This window comes from Carya illinoinensis, chromosome 15 (assembly GCF_018687715.1).
Source record: "Carya illinoinensis cultivar Pawnee chromosome 15, C.illinoinensisPawnee_v1, whole genome shotgun sequence".
Taxonomy (NCBI): Eukaryota; Viridiplantae; Streptophyta; class Magnoliopsida; order Fagales; family Juglandaceae; genus Carya; species Carya illinoinensis.
Window position 1 is genome coordinate 8,696,726 of NC_056766.1, and position 12,373 is coordinate 8,709,098.

Here is a 12,373-nt window from a genome sequence, read left to right on the forward strand (position 1 = left end):
CCTCGAATCTCCCTTCCATCCTGTCTTCTGCTCGAATAAATATTGTTGCCATAATTTGATCATGGATTACTTGAGAGCGTGTTGCAGCAAGCATAAAAAAAGGACGTTAAGATGTAGGAGAAATAGATCCTACAGACGGCGCTAGATGTTGCGGATGTGTCTCGTAGCACTGACAACATCTTTTCGTAACTTGCAATAAGAAAGTAGGAGGGGCTGGTGTGTCTTGGGATACCTCTAATGCCTAAGTCATTCAAAGTATGCATCTTTTGACCTTCATTTATTTGAGTGGGTGTATGGTGAGATAACTTGCCTCATAGCTTGATTATCTTATATCCTTGTTGGGATACGGATTATATGGGCTTCACATATGCCGTTATGTCTGGGGGATTAATACCCTTAGCGAATATCATGGGCACATATTGCGCCAGCCTTTATCTTGCCCTTAACGCTATTGATGACAGACAAACTTGAATCCTGTATTGGCCCACTAGCTGCGGCTAAAGACCCTTTCCTCGTGGGTTGTTGGCCTTGGACTTTCTACCCCGCGTGCCTTTCTTGGTCATGCACTCGGCCCACTCTTTATGAGAGTCCATTCGGCCTTCCAAATATATTATAAAATTAAAATATTATTTGGATATAATTTTTTAACATTATTTTTGTTTGGAAGTTTGGAAATGTTATATAGGGTTTTGTGTTTTATTTGAAAGTTTGGAAAAATTGTAATGATTAGATAATAATTAGATGAAAAAGTTAAAAATTTAAAATTGAAAAGTATTGTGTTTTATTGATGTTTGGAAAATAAATATATGAGAATAGTTATATTCCCAAATTAGCCCTTAATTGATCTTTAAGAAGAAATTAGAGACTCCCTAGCTAGACTAATTTTTCATGACTTTTCCTTGAGAAATAGATTAACATATACCAATCAAAGTTGAAAGATTGTCTGTAGTAGGAAATTAAAAAATCGTAGCTTTCAAAACCTTAACGATCATGAGTTGTCCACACTGATCAAGTTGATGAATTCTTAGCTGAGATTTCTCTGCAGAGATAATTGAAGTACTCGTTCCTTATCTTTTCATGTTTCTTTCATTTTTGTTTTTTAAAATTCTTTTTATTCTTTTTGTTTAGAATAGAATACAAATAATTAATTTTTAATTATTTATTTTTTAAAATTATTTATTAGTTTGATTTTTAAAATTTTCTAAAAATACATTTTGCTCTAAATTAATTTTTTAAATGAGTTAAAAAAAAATCTAAAACAAATATGATGCTGATCATGGAATTTTTAGTTGAAAAAAAAAATTATAAATCCAAGGGATATAAAAAATATAAAATCTAAAATTTGGTGAACAGAAAGATACGAATATAAAATCCAGACAACGAGTGTGTACTTGATTCTTTTAATCTTTGGTAAGAACGTGAAGGGCGGTGTAACCTTGAAAGAAGGGAACTTGTATTCTTAATATTGCGTATTAATATCTGCCATGAATGGGCCGAGCCATAACAAATCCACCTACATATCTAGTTTTATGTTTATCTATTTGATTGGTATTGCTCATAAATAATATACCACATTTATAAGCCATGATGTGATTTTTTTGTCTCATTTGATTTTCTTTGTCATGATACTACGGTTACTACCCTCAAATATAGGCAACGATTCAATGAGTATGTACTTTGATTCCAACGGATAGGCTCTTATCTTGACCCACAGGCAAGCGACGATGATGATATCAAATCAGCTTCCAAAATCTTTAGCAGTTTGTGCGCTTTGATCCACATAAACCATTTTCACGAAAGTTATCCAATAGAATAGAGCCATTGACCTGACTTTCGTTTCTCTACATTTGTCTCCAAGCTGACCGATATTCATTCTTTCACCCAGTTTTATTATATATATCCACGTGCATACCGCATCCTCTCCATTCTAAACGACAAATTATAGCAGTAGTTGCCCAGGCCTCCGATACCATGGATTTGCCAGTTATGTTCCTCCTATTTTCTTTGTCATTTTCGCTCCCGTTCTCATCTTCAAGCATAGATACCATTCATGAAGGCACATCACTCTCAATTGAGAAATTGGAAGACATTCTGATATCACCAGATGGAGTTTTCTCTGCTGGCTTTTATTCCGTGGGTGATAATGCCTATTGCTATGCAATATGGTTCAATACTCCATGCCGTGGCAAGAACCAGACTGTTATCTGGATGGCAAATCGAGATCAGCCCGTTAATGGAAGGAGCTCCAAGCTCTCTCTCCTCAAAACTGATAATCTTATCTTAACCGATGCTGGAAAGTTCACAATTTGGGCAACAAACACTCAATCACTCTCCTCAGTACACTTATCTCTGTACAACACCGGTAATCTTGTTCTACAAAACATGGAAGGTGTTACTTTATGGGAAAGCTTTGATTTCCCAACAGACACCCTTCTTCCCCAACAACTACTCACTAGAAGCACAAGGCTGGTCTCCTCCAGAAGCCAGACCAACTATTCCTCTGGTTTCTACAAGCTCTTTTTCGATGACGACAACGTCCTCCGCCTTCTTTATGACGGTCATGAGGTTTCCAATCTATATTGGCCGGACCCGGGGCTCGTGAGCTGGGATGCTGGGAGGTCCACGTACAACAACAGTCGAATCGCAGTGCTTGATACATTCGGGAACTTCAAATCTTCCGATAGTTTTACTGTCATGGCAGCTGACTATGGGCCGAAGCTTCTTAGAAGACTGAAAATTGATTATGATGGTGATGTTCGATTGTACAGTTGGGATGAGAAGAGGGAGACATGGTTTGTGTCCTGGCAAGCCATTCAGAATCCTTGCAAGATTTATGGTATTTGTGGGGCAAACAGTTTTTGCAACTATATTGTTGGTTCTGATAGGAAATGCTCTTGCCTCCCTGGATTTCAGATGAAAAATCTCACGGATTGGTCTTACGGGTGCGAGCCCAAGTCTTTCATGCAACAGAAGTGAGTCTCGCTTTCTACCGTTACCCCATGTTGAATTTTTTGGTTATGATTATGGGTTCTTCCCTAATTACACATTGGATCAATGTAAGAATTTATGTTTGCAACTGTGCAATTGCAAAGGGTTTCAATTCAAGTTCTCGCGGGATGATGGCTTTTCGAAATGCTACCCCAAGACACTGTTGCTGAATGAACATCGTTCCGTAGATTTTGATGGTGACCTCTATTTAAGACTGCCTAAACGAAATTTCTTCTCCTATGCAAAGTCTGTACAAGATTTCACACTAGTTTGCTCAAATAAAGGTACATTGCTACTAGACAGAATGTATAAAAGAAGCCGTGAAAATGGGATAGTGAAATTCATGCTCTGGTTTGCATGTGGATTGGGAGGACTTGAAATCATTTGTATCTTTTTGGTGTGGTGTCTCTTGAGTAGAGCCAAGCAAGGTTCTGGTGCAGATAAGAAAGGCTATCTTGTAGCTGTCACTGGGTTAAGAAGATTTACCTATGCTGAGCTCAAGAAGGCGACGAAAGGTTTCGATGAGGAGATTGGAAGAGGTGCGGGAGGAATAGTATACAAAGGGGTATTTCCTGACAATCAAACTGTAGCAATCAAGCATCTCAATGAACCTAATAACCAAGGAGAAGGTGAATTTCTAGCTGAATTAAGCATCATTGGGAGGATTAACCACATGAACTTAATTGAGATGTGGGGGTATTGCATAGAGGGAAAGCACAGGTTTTTGGTGTACGAGTACATGGAACATGGTTCTTTAGCTCAAAACCTTTCATCCCATGCACTTGACTGGAAGAAGAGGTTTGACATTGCTGTGGGCACAGCGAAAGGCCTATCTTATCTACATGAACAGTGCTTGGAGTGGGTTTTACACTGTGATATAAAGCCTCAAAACATACTCTTAGACTCTAACTATCAACCAAAGGTGGCAGATTTTGGATCGTCTAAGCTACAAAGTAGAAACTTTGAGAAATCAAGCTTCTCAAGAATAAGAGGAACCCGAGGGTACATGGCTCCAGAGTGGGTTTTCAATCGTCCTATCACCTCCAAAGTAGATGTTTATAGCTATGGAATTGTTGTATTGGAGATGGTGACGGGGAAGGGACCAACAAAGGGTGTGCATGCTATAGATAGTGGAAGCGAGATAGAAGCCAAAGGGTTGGTTACTTGGGTGAGGGGAAAAAGGAATGGAGCGGCTGCGATGACTTCTTGGCTTGAAGAGATTGTTGACCCAATACTGGATGGAAATTATGAGATGGGTAAGATGGAAACTCTAGTTAATGTTGCTCTGCAATGCGTAGAGGAAGAGAAAGACACAAGACCCAGCATGGGCCAAGCAGCTGAGATGCTTTTACGCCAAGAAAATGAGAGTCACAATGATCATGGTGTTTATCTTGATTGAAAATGGTTCTCGTTCTTGTAAGAGATCGATGGTTGTTTTCATCGCAAATCCTTAGTCAAGAATAAGCGTTTTTCTTGTAGTGTCGTAGAGCTGTAGGTGTCCTCGTAACCCTGGTTATAAGTGTATCATCCAACAAACTAGTGTCAAACTGGAGGCTATTGATCCTAATGGTTGTTCATACATATGTATTAACTTCTTTTATTCTCTCTTTGTTGTTGTTTTGAATGACTCGCATGTTTTGTGAAATTGTCATGTAAGTCGTAGGTGTCTTAACTTTGCATTATGAAGTGAACTAAGGTTTTGTATATTTCTTTTTATTTTTTATGCTTATGTGAGTTTTCCAGATACTGTAAATTGATTTGGCAGTTCAATTAAGTTTAGTATGGCTGGACCATTCATGAGAGTTTGGATCATTACTTTGATCTATAATGCGGCAAAACAGTATTGTAATAATGCTAGTTGATTTAGTAGGATTGCATGACATGTTACAAATGGATAAAATGTTCGTCCCTGATGTACCCAAAACATTCCTTACTGCCCTCTTGATCATCACACACTGCACAAAAAGGACTAGAATTAAAATTGATCAGAAAATTAGCTAATTGCAAAATTAGACGATTATACATATTCCATGCATTGACATCAATTCATCACTTCTTTCTTTATTGGAAAAGGTCTTTAACTATATATATTGGAAAAGGTCCTAATTAACTATATATATTCCAATAATCGACATCAATTCATCACTTCTTTATCTTTATTGGAAAAAGTCTTTAACTTATATTATATATTCCATGCGTTGATTGCTTCAAATGGATATTGATGTCGATTAGGATTTTGGGTTTCAAATCGTCTATGGCCAAAATTTTCCTTCCGCGTTCATCACATCATGCAGCTGGACAAGCTCTATAGTGAGATCACGACTATTCTACATACGTACGTTTTAGAATAGAAAAAATCTACACAACCTCATACTATTCACACAATCTTCACACACTACATTTTTTTTAATTTTTATTATTTTTTCCTTTATCAAATATTTAATATATGAATAATAAATAGAAGAATTGAATTAATTTAAGAAAAATAAACTTTAAAAAAAATTTTAAAAATTTGAAAAAAAAAAAGTTTCTGGAGGTTGGGAGGTTGTGTAGCATTGCTCTTTAGAATATTGCGACTAGTATTCCAGTTTTGACTAGTAATTTAGCCACTTTTCACACGATCCACTTCTTCACTATTTGCCCTTGTATTTTGCACAGAATAGTACTTAGACCTTTAGCACATGATGACGTCTATCTGTTTGTATGTTGAGCTGACTTAATATGAGTTGAGTTCTTTATGAATGAAGTGAGTTTTGTAAAGCTCACCTATGATGAGTTTAGATGTGTTTAAATGTTTAAATGAATTTAAATGTATTTATGAGAAGTTGAAAAAGGTTATGGGTCGCACAATAATGACAACATCATTGCATGTAAAATGTAAAATGCATCTGCCAATCACTAATTAATTAAAAACCTAGCTAGCTAGCTAGAACAATTGATTCCCATTAGGGCTTATCATTGCAAACGTTTCCTATTAGCTAGATAGATCATGCCTGAAACACATGCATAAAGCTAGCTAGGCATGCGGTAGTAATTGACATAAATTTGGCCTGTAATAAAACCAAGTATCGCCTTGTTGGCACAATCAAATAGGGGTGACAATATGTTATACGATCTGTTAACTCAACACGAATACGACACGATAATAGCAAGTTAGGGTTTAGTTTTAACGGGTTCGGATAAAAACGGGTTGACCCGATAAGACACGATTGCTTAACGGGTCAACCCATTTTGACCCATTATGATATGTTAAGAAAGTTAAAGTTACAATTATACCCTTATAGCTAAACATAAAATTGTTAGAATTTTAATTTCGATATTTTTATTGTTTGGATTGTAATTTTAGACTTATAGTTAGTTTTATAATTTTTATAGATATTGTGATTTTAACATTTATATAAAATTATGCTAAATTTAATAAGGTCAAACTGGTTAATTTTGAGCCTATTCAACCTATTTACATAAACAGTTTGAAATAGGTCGTATTGTGTCGTGTTAACCTGTTTCGTAATATTCACTAATGGGTAAAAACGGGTTGACACGACGCGACCTATTATATTAATTGGTCGTGTTAGGCTTTGAAATTTTGACACGATAAGTTTAACAGGTCGGGTTAGGGTTAACCTATATAATATAATATACATACTTTGAATGACACGAATATGACTTGTTAATACGATTTGACACCCCTACAACCAAAACAACGCTTGGGTCACAACCTAAGTCTGACCTAGGTCAACACCTAAACATTGCTTAGGCTTGATTGAGGCAAGCCTGGTTTGATCCAAACAGTTTAAGAATCTATTTGGCAACACAAATGTTCTTAAGTATTCTTAGATATTCTCATATATTTCTTTCATGAGTATCACTCAAACATAAAATACTTTCACTTTCAAATATTCAACTTTTTTATCTTATCATTACTTAATGATTATAACTTTTTTAAACTCTCAAACAACATACAAAAACACAATACTATTTTTTCAAATTTTAAAATAAAAATTATATTCAAAATTTTTTTTAACTTTATAATATTTTTATTTATCCTTTTCTCTCTTCTCTCCCAAAATCCAATAAAACATTTTAACTAAGAGAAAAGCTGCGCAGCAGTCAGGCTGCTTGTCACGTAGGCAATTACATGATTTTAGTGTGTTTCTCCTCTCACTCAATTACGAAACCAGCCCACCCTCTTCGATCTATTTTTCTTTCTTCCCTCACTTCTTCCATCCTTGACGATTGAAGAGGGAGATCTAGACGGCCGCCGAGCTTGACCTAGACGGTGAAGAGATCGACCCAGACGGTGACGGAGACCCAGTCGGTGACAAACGAAGGGGACTATTCCGAGTCGAACTCAGTTATCTCTCTCTCGGTAATCTCTCTCTCTCCAATTAGCATGAAGCCCTAATTCGAGATGGGGTTTTTTTCGTAACAAATATTGTGGGCACTCGTGGGTTTGTGAATGTGTTGACAATGGTTAGCTTAAATAGCATGAAGCCCTAAACTAATTTGTGGGCACTCGTGGGTTTGTGACTATGTTCTATTTTGTTTTGTTTCTAGACAAAATTATAATAGGCCATGAATGAATCACTAATAATTAGGCATCGATTGGCAAAATATCACTCAAAAAATGACTTAAAGAGTGTCAAGGAAAACATAAATTGTTTTCATTGTATGTTTCATCAACAACAATCCTTACAAATGCAAAAAATATGTATATATATAGACTTATGGTGTCGTATGACTTTTACCATCAACGGGGAAACATAACTAAAACCTCATTTACAAGCATAAATTTTGAATGTAATTATCTCTTTCTTTTTGTAAGGGGCAACAAAATAATGCTAACTTCTAAAGTCTACATATTACAGCTTAGGCAGTTGAACAAAGGCATAGCATCCAATTGAGGATACACTTTAGAGGTGTGTCAAAGATTATTTGTTCATGCAACCAACCCAGTATGCATCTAAGGTCATTGCACTAGCACCTAAGAATTTGTTATACATATAAGGCATCAAATTCATAACACTAATTAATCAGAAAGCTTTGCTAAGGAAAAAGAATAATCACGAAGTTACATTGTTTTTCAATTCCATAATTTGTGATAACAATATAATGGGTGCTTGTGGTTTTTCTGACTCAATTCTTTTTTAACTTGTTTTAGTGTGTGAAGAGTAGTTTCTTCTTATATTTGAGAGTTCTATTTTGTTGCCAACTTTGGATTCGTATATTATGGCAAACAATAGCTTTATTTTCTTTTCTACCCCGTTTCTATCTTCATCTTGGAAATGATTTAATTTGCCATTTGCGTTATTCGGAACAAATGCCACTACAGTTCTAAGGGAAAGCTATTTGTAGCTTATTTCTTTGATGTTTTGAATTCTAGCCTATTCTTAGAAATAGATTCGGGTCTTGAACTTTAGTTGCCCTAGTGGCACTCAGAACTGTAGTGGAATTTGTTGTGTCCAAAACTTTCTCACAGGATGTTTATGATGTTTGAACTGGAGACTGATTTAATAATCTGCCATTTTCCATTTGCCACTCAGATTCAGGTCTTGAACTTTAGTTGCTCTAGTGGCACTTAGAACTGCAGTGCTTGTAATTTGCCATTTGCCACTGATTTAATAATTGGCATCTCCCCTATTGTAGGTGTGACCCATTAAAACTGTCTAGCACCTTTTTCTGTTCAAAAACCCTTGTTCTGAAAAGACTTTCAAAAAAAATTATTCAACCTTTATGGACTCCAACACAAACCATGCACACACTTCCTCATGGTAAACATGAAATAAAGATAGAGGGTTTAATGCCTTAATTCAAGGATTTGATTTGTGACTTGTCACAGTCATATTATTTAAATAGTTTTTGTGTTTGTTTGTCCCATATATGCTTATTATTTCCATAATTTGCAGCAAATGGCAAGTTCGAGTTCTAATTTCAGGTCAAGTTTGGACAGGCCACTTTGCTATTGTGACATTCCATCGGCACGCCGAATCTCAGGACGGGATAATAGTTTTGGGAGAAGATTTTACGACTGCTCAAACTATAAAGTAGGAAAACAATGTGATTTTTTTGAATGGATTGATGTTGGAAGTGAACAAAACGCATGTTGTAAGATGAGATTGGAGTTAGCTCAACGAAGGAATGAGAGGTTACGTCATATTATCGTCATCAATACATGTGCACATTGACTTATACAATGAACTATATAAGTACTTAAAAAAAATTCAAACTGACTTACACACTAAAAATAATTTCAAATTTTTAAAAAATGACTTAAGCAAAGCTCCATTCCTCACTCCATTAGTCGTCCAATTTAGTACTCTCGACCTCAGGTGTAAGCTCAATATCCCTACATAAACAACAACAAATACAAATGATTCAAAGTAAAACTTTAATTAAAACAAATTAAAAAGGTATTGAAATCTACAATACCTTACTGAAGGACAGTTGTTCCTAGTATGTCCCTCATTTTTGCAAATGGTACAATGTCTTTTCTTGGTTGGTTGACTCTCTTTTGGGTTCTTTGCTCTCAAAGACTTTGGACGCCCTTTCATGGGCACTCGTGGTGGGTCCTGCACCGTTTGTGAAAAGTTCAATACAACTTGACTTCTTACAAAATGATCATCATTGGTTCCCTCCCCTCGGCGTGAACATTCTACATGATCTTTCATTACAAGCAACTCTTTCTGAACTTTCTCCAATGCTTTTGTGAAGTGATTGGGTTTTTCAGTTGACTGTGATGCAAGTTCTACAATATCATAAAGTTGTATCATTGACTTAAATTTTCTCATTGTAGCCTCATCTTGTCCTTGTGGAACTTGCCTTTCAGAACATGGTATGTCGGGAATGGGTTGACTCATAGCATTCATAGTCTATCTATCTAGAATATAATACCGTGGCAATTTATCTAACTTCGCTTTCTTGCCAAAAACACACAAGATATACCTACAAAGAATCCCCACCCATGATTTTAGCTAATTAGCCGTTACATATTCTTTGTACAGCAAATCATTTTTCTTTCCATGTATGATTTATTTTACTAAAGCTTATATACGTGTATGAAATCAATGAATAAACAAGCAAAATATTTCCACACTCTGTCTCTTAACATGGTATCCGCCAAATATCGACCCTGATGTACCTTTGCTTACCTTCCATGGCTTCCTCTTCTGATGATTCCTCTTCTTCTCCTTCCACATATCTCCTTCATCCCTCTGACTCTCCCAACCTTGTTCTTATTTCTGGTCATCTCACTAGTGACAATTTCCCCAAATGGCAACGTGCTCTTCTTCGTGCCCTCAATGCCAAAAACAAACTTTGTTTTGTTGATGGCACTTTCAAACCACAACTACCATCTCCACAGAATATGCTCAATGGAGTAGGACCAAAGACATGGTCCTCACTTGGATTCTCAACACCATAAATCCTTCCCTTGCCAACTGTCTAGACTACCATGTTGATCCTCGTGATGTCTGGCTTGACATTGAGTCTTGTTTTTGTCATGGAAACAACGCCTGTCTCTTTCATCTCAAACGAGAAATCTCTAATCTTCACCAAAACCAACTTTCCATCCCAAACTACTATAATAGCTTCAAGCAATGATGGGATGAACTCGGTTGCCTTCAACCCTCCACCGATGCAAACATCTTAGAAAATAGGGCTAAGGATGAGTGTGTGTTCCAGTTTCTACTAGGCCTCAACAACTCATTCGCTGCTCTCCTCACCCAAATCCCTGCCCCCGATCCCCTTCCTCCTCTCAACAAAGTTTTTTCCATCCTTTTCCAATAAGGAAAACAACGCCTCCTCCCTATTACCAATTAGCCATCTGAAAATCTAGCCCTTGCTACTTGGGCCTCTCATTACAATAAACCCCCTCTCAAATGCACCAAGTGTGGCAAAGATGGTCACCTTCGGTCATAGTTGCTGGCGTATCATCGGCTACCCTCCTGGCCGAGAACCTCGCAACAATAGTATCCCTTCTCTTCTTGGGAAGCTACCTGCTGCTGCCAATCTTGCAGGTGCTAGCTCGAGTCCGGTCCCAGGCCTCTCACCAAAAAATTACCAGCAGCTCATGGCTCTTCTTCAACCTCCCTTTGCTGAGTAGTTTGTGGGTAACTCCATCTTGCCACCCTCTGTTTTTAATCCACAGCAAGAATGGATCATTGACAGTGGTTCGATTGACCACATGAGCCACTGCTGATCTCTCTTCTCGACCCTTCTATCGCCACCCATGGCTCGATCCATTCGATTACCCATGGGAGAGACCATTTCCGTTGAAGGGATTGGCTCTGTTTTTCTCTCTAAAAATCTCACCCTTCATAATGTCCTTTACATCCCTAATTTTTGCTTTAATCCCCTTTCTATCCCTCATCTCACCACTCACTTATCTTGTGTCGCTATCTTCTCATCTTCTCATTGTTTTTTTTCAGGACCTTTAGTTGAAGAGGTGGATTGGAGTGGGTGAAGTTTGCAATGGACTCTACATTTTTTGGGCCAAAAAATGTATTGCTTTCTCAATTCAAAAAATTGATAATAAGGCCCTATGGCATTGCCGTCTAGGTCACCCTTCAAGCTTTACTATTCCTTCTATTTTTGATTGTCCATGTACTCTTTCTTATTGTGATACTTGTGCTCATTCTAAGCACACCCATTTACCTTTTCCAGTTCATGCAAATAAAATTTTATTTCCTTTTCATCGATTGCATTGGGATATTTAGGGCGGTTATCCTACTGCCTCTATTTATGGTGCTCATTATTTTTTGACTATAGTTGACGATTTTTCTTGCACTACTTGGATTTATTTAATGGCTTTTAAATTGAAAACTTTTAGTCATTTAATGCATTTATTTGCTCTTGTAAAAAATCAATACAACTCCATGGTTAAAATTATTCATACTGATAATGGTCAAGAATTTCTTTCCAAAAATCTTCAAACCTACTTTCATGATCATGGCATCCTTCATGAACGTACCTGTGTTGAAACTCCTCAACAAAATAAAACTCCTTTTCAACTCCTCCTCAATACTACACCCACATACTCTCATCTACATGTCATTGGTTGTCTTTGTTATGCTCAGACCCTTACTGCTCATCGCAACAAATTTTCTCCCCAAGCATCTCGCTGTATCTTTAGTGGTTATCCTACCAACCGTAAAGCTTAAAAATTATACAACCTTGACGCTGACTCCATTTTTTACTCATGTGATGTCACTTTTCATGAAGACCAATTTCCTTTTCAGCACTCCGTTCCTTCCCATCCCAACCCATCCCAAATTTCATCTTTACCTATTCCTAAACCCATTTCCTCATCTACTCCTACATTGACCACACCTACAGACCCGAACCCCAATTCTCCTCTTCCCCCTTCAAATCCCACCTCCCTTATTCC

The 12,373-nt window shown here is 37.0% G+C and overlaps 1 pseudogene; it reads left to right on the plus strand.

The window, feature by feature from the left end:
* Positions 1-1,799: 1,799 nt before the first annotated feature.
* Positions 1,800-4,745, plus strand: LOC122295846 (annotated as a pseudogene).
* The last annotated feature ends 7,628 nt before the right edge of the window (positions 4,746-12,373 follow it).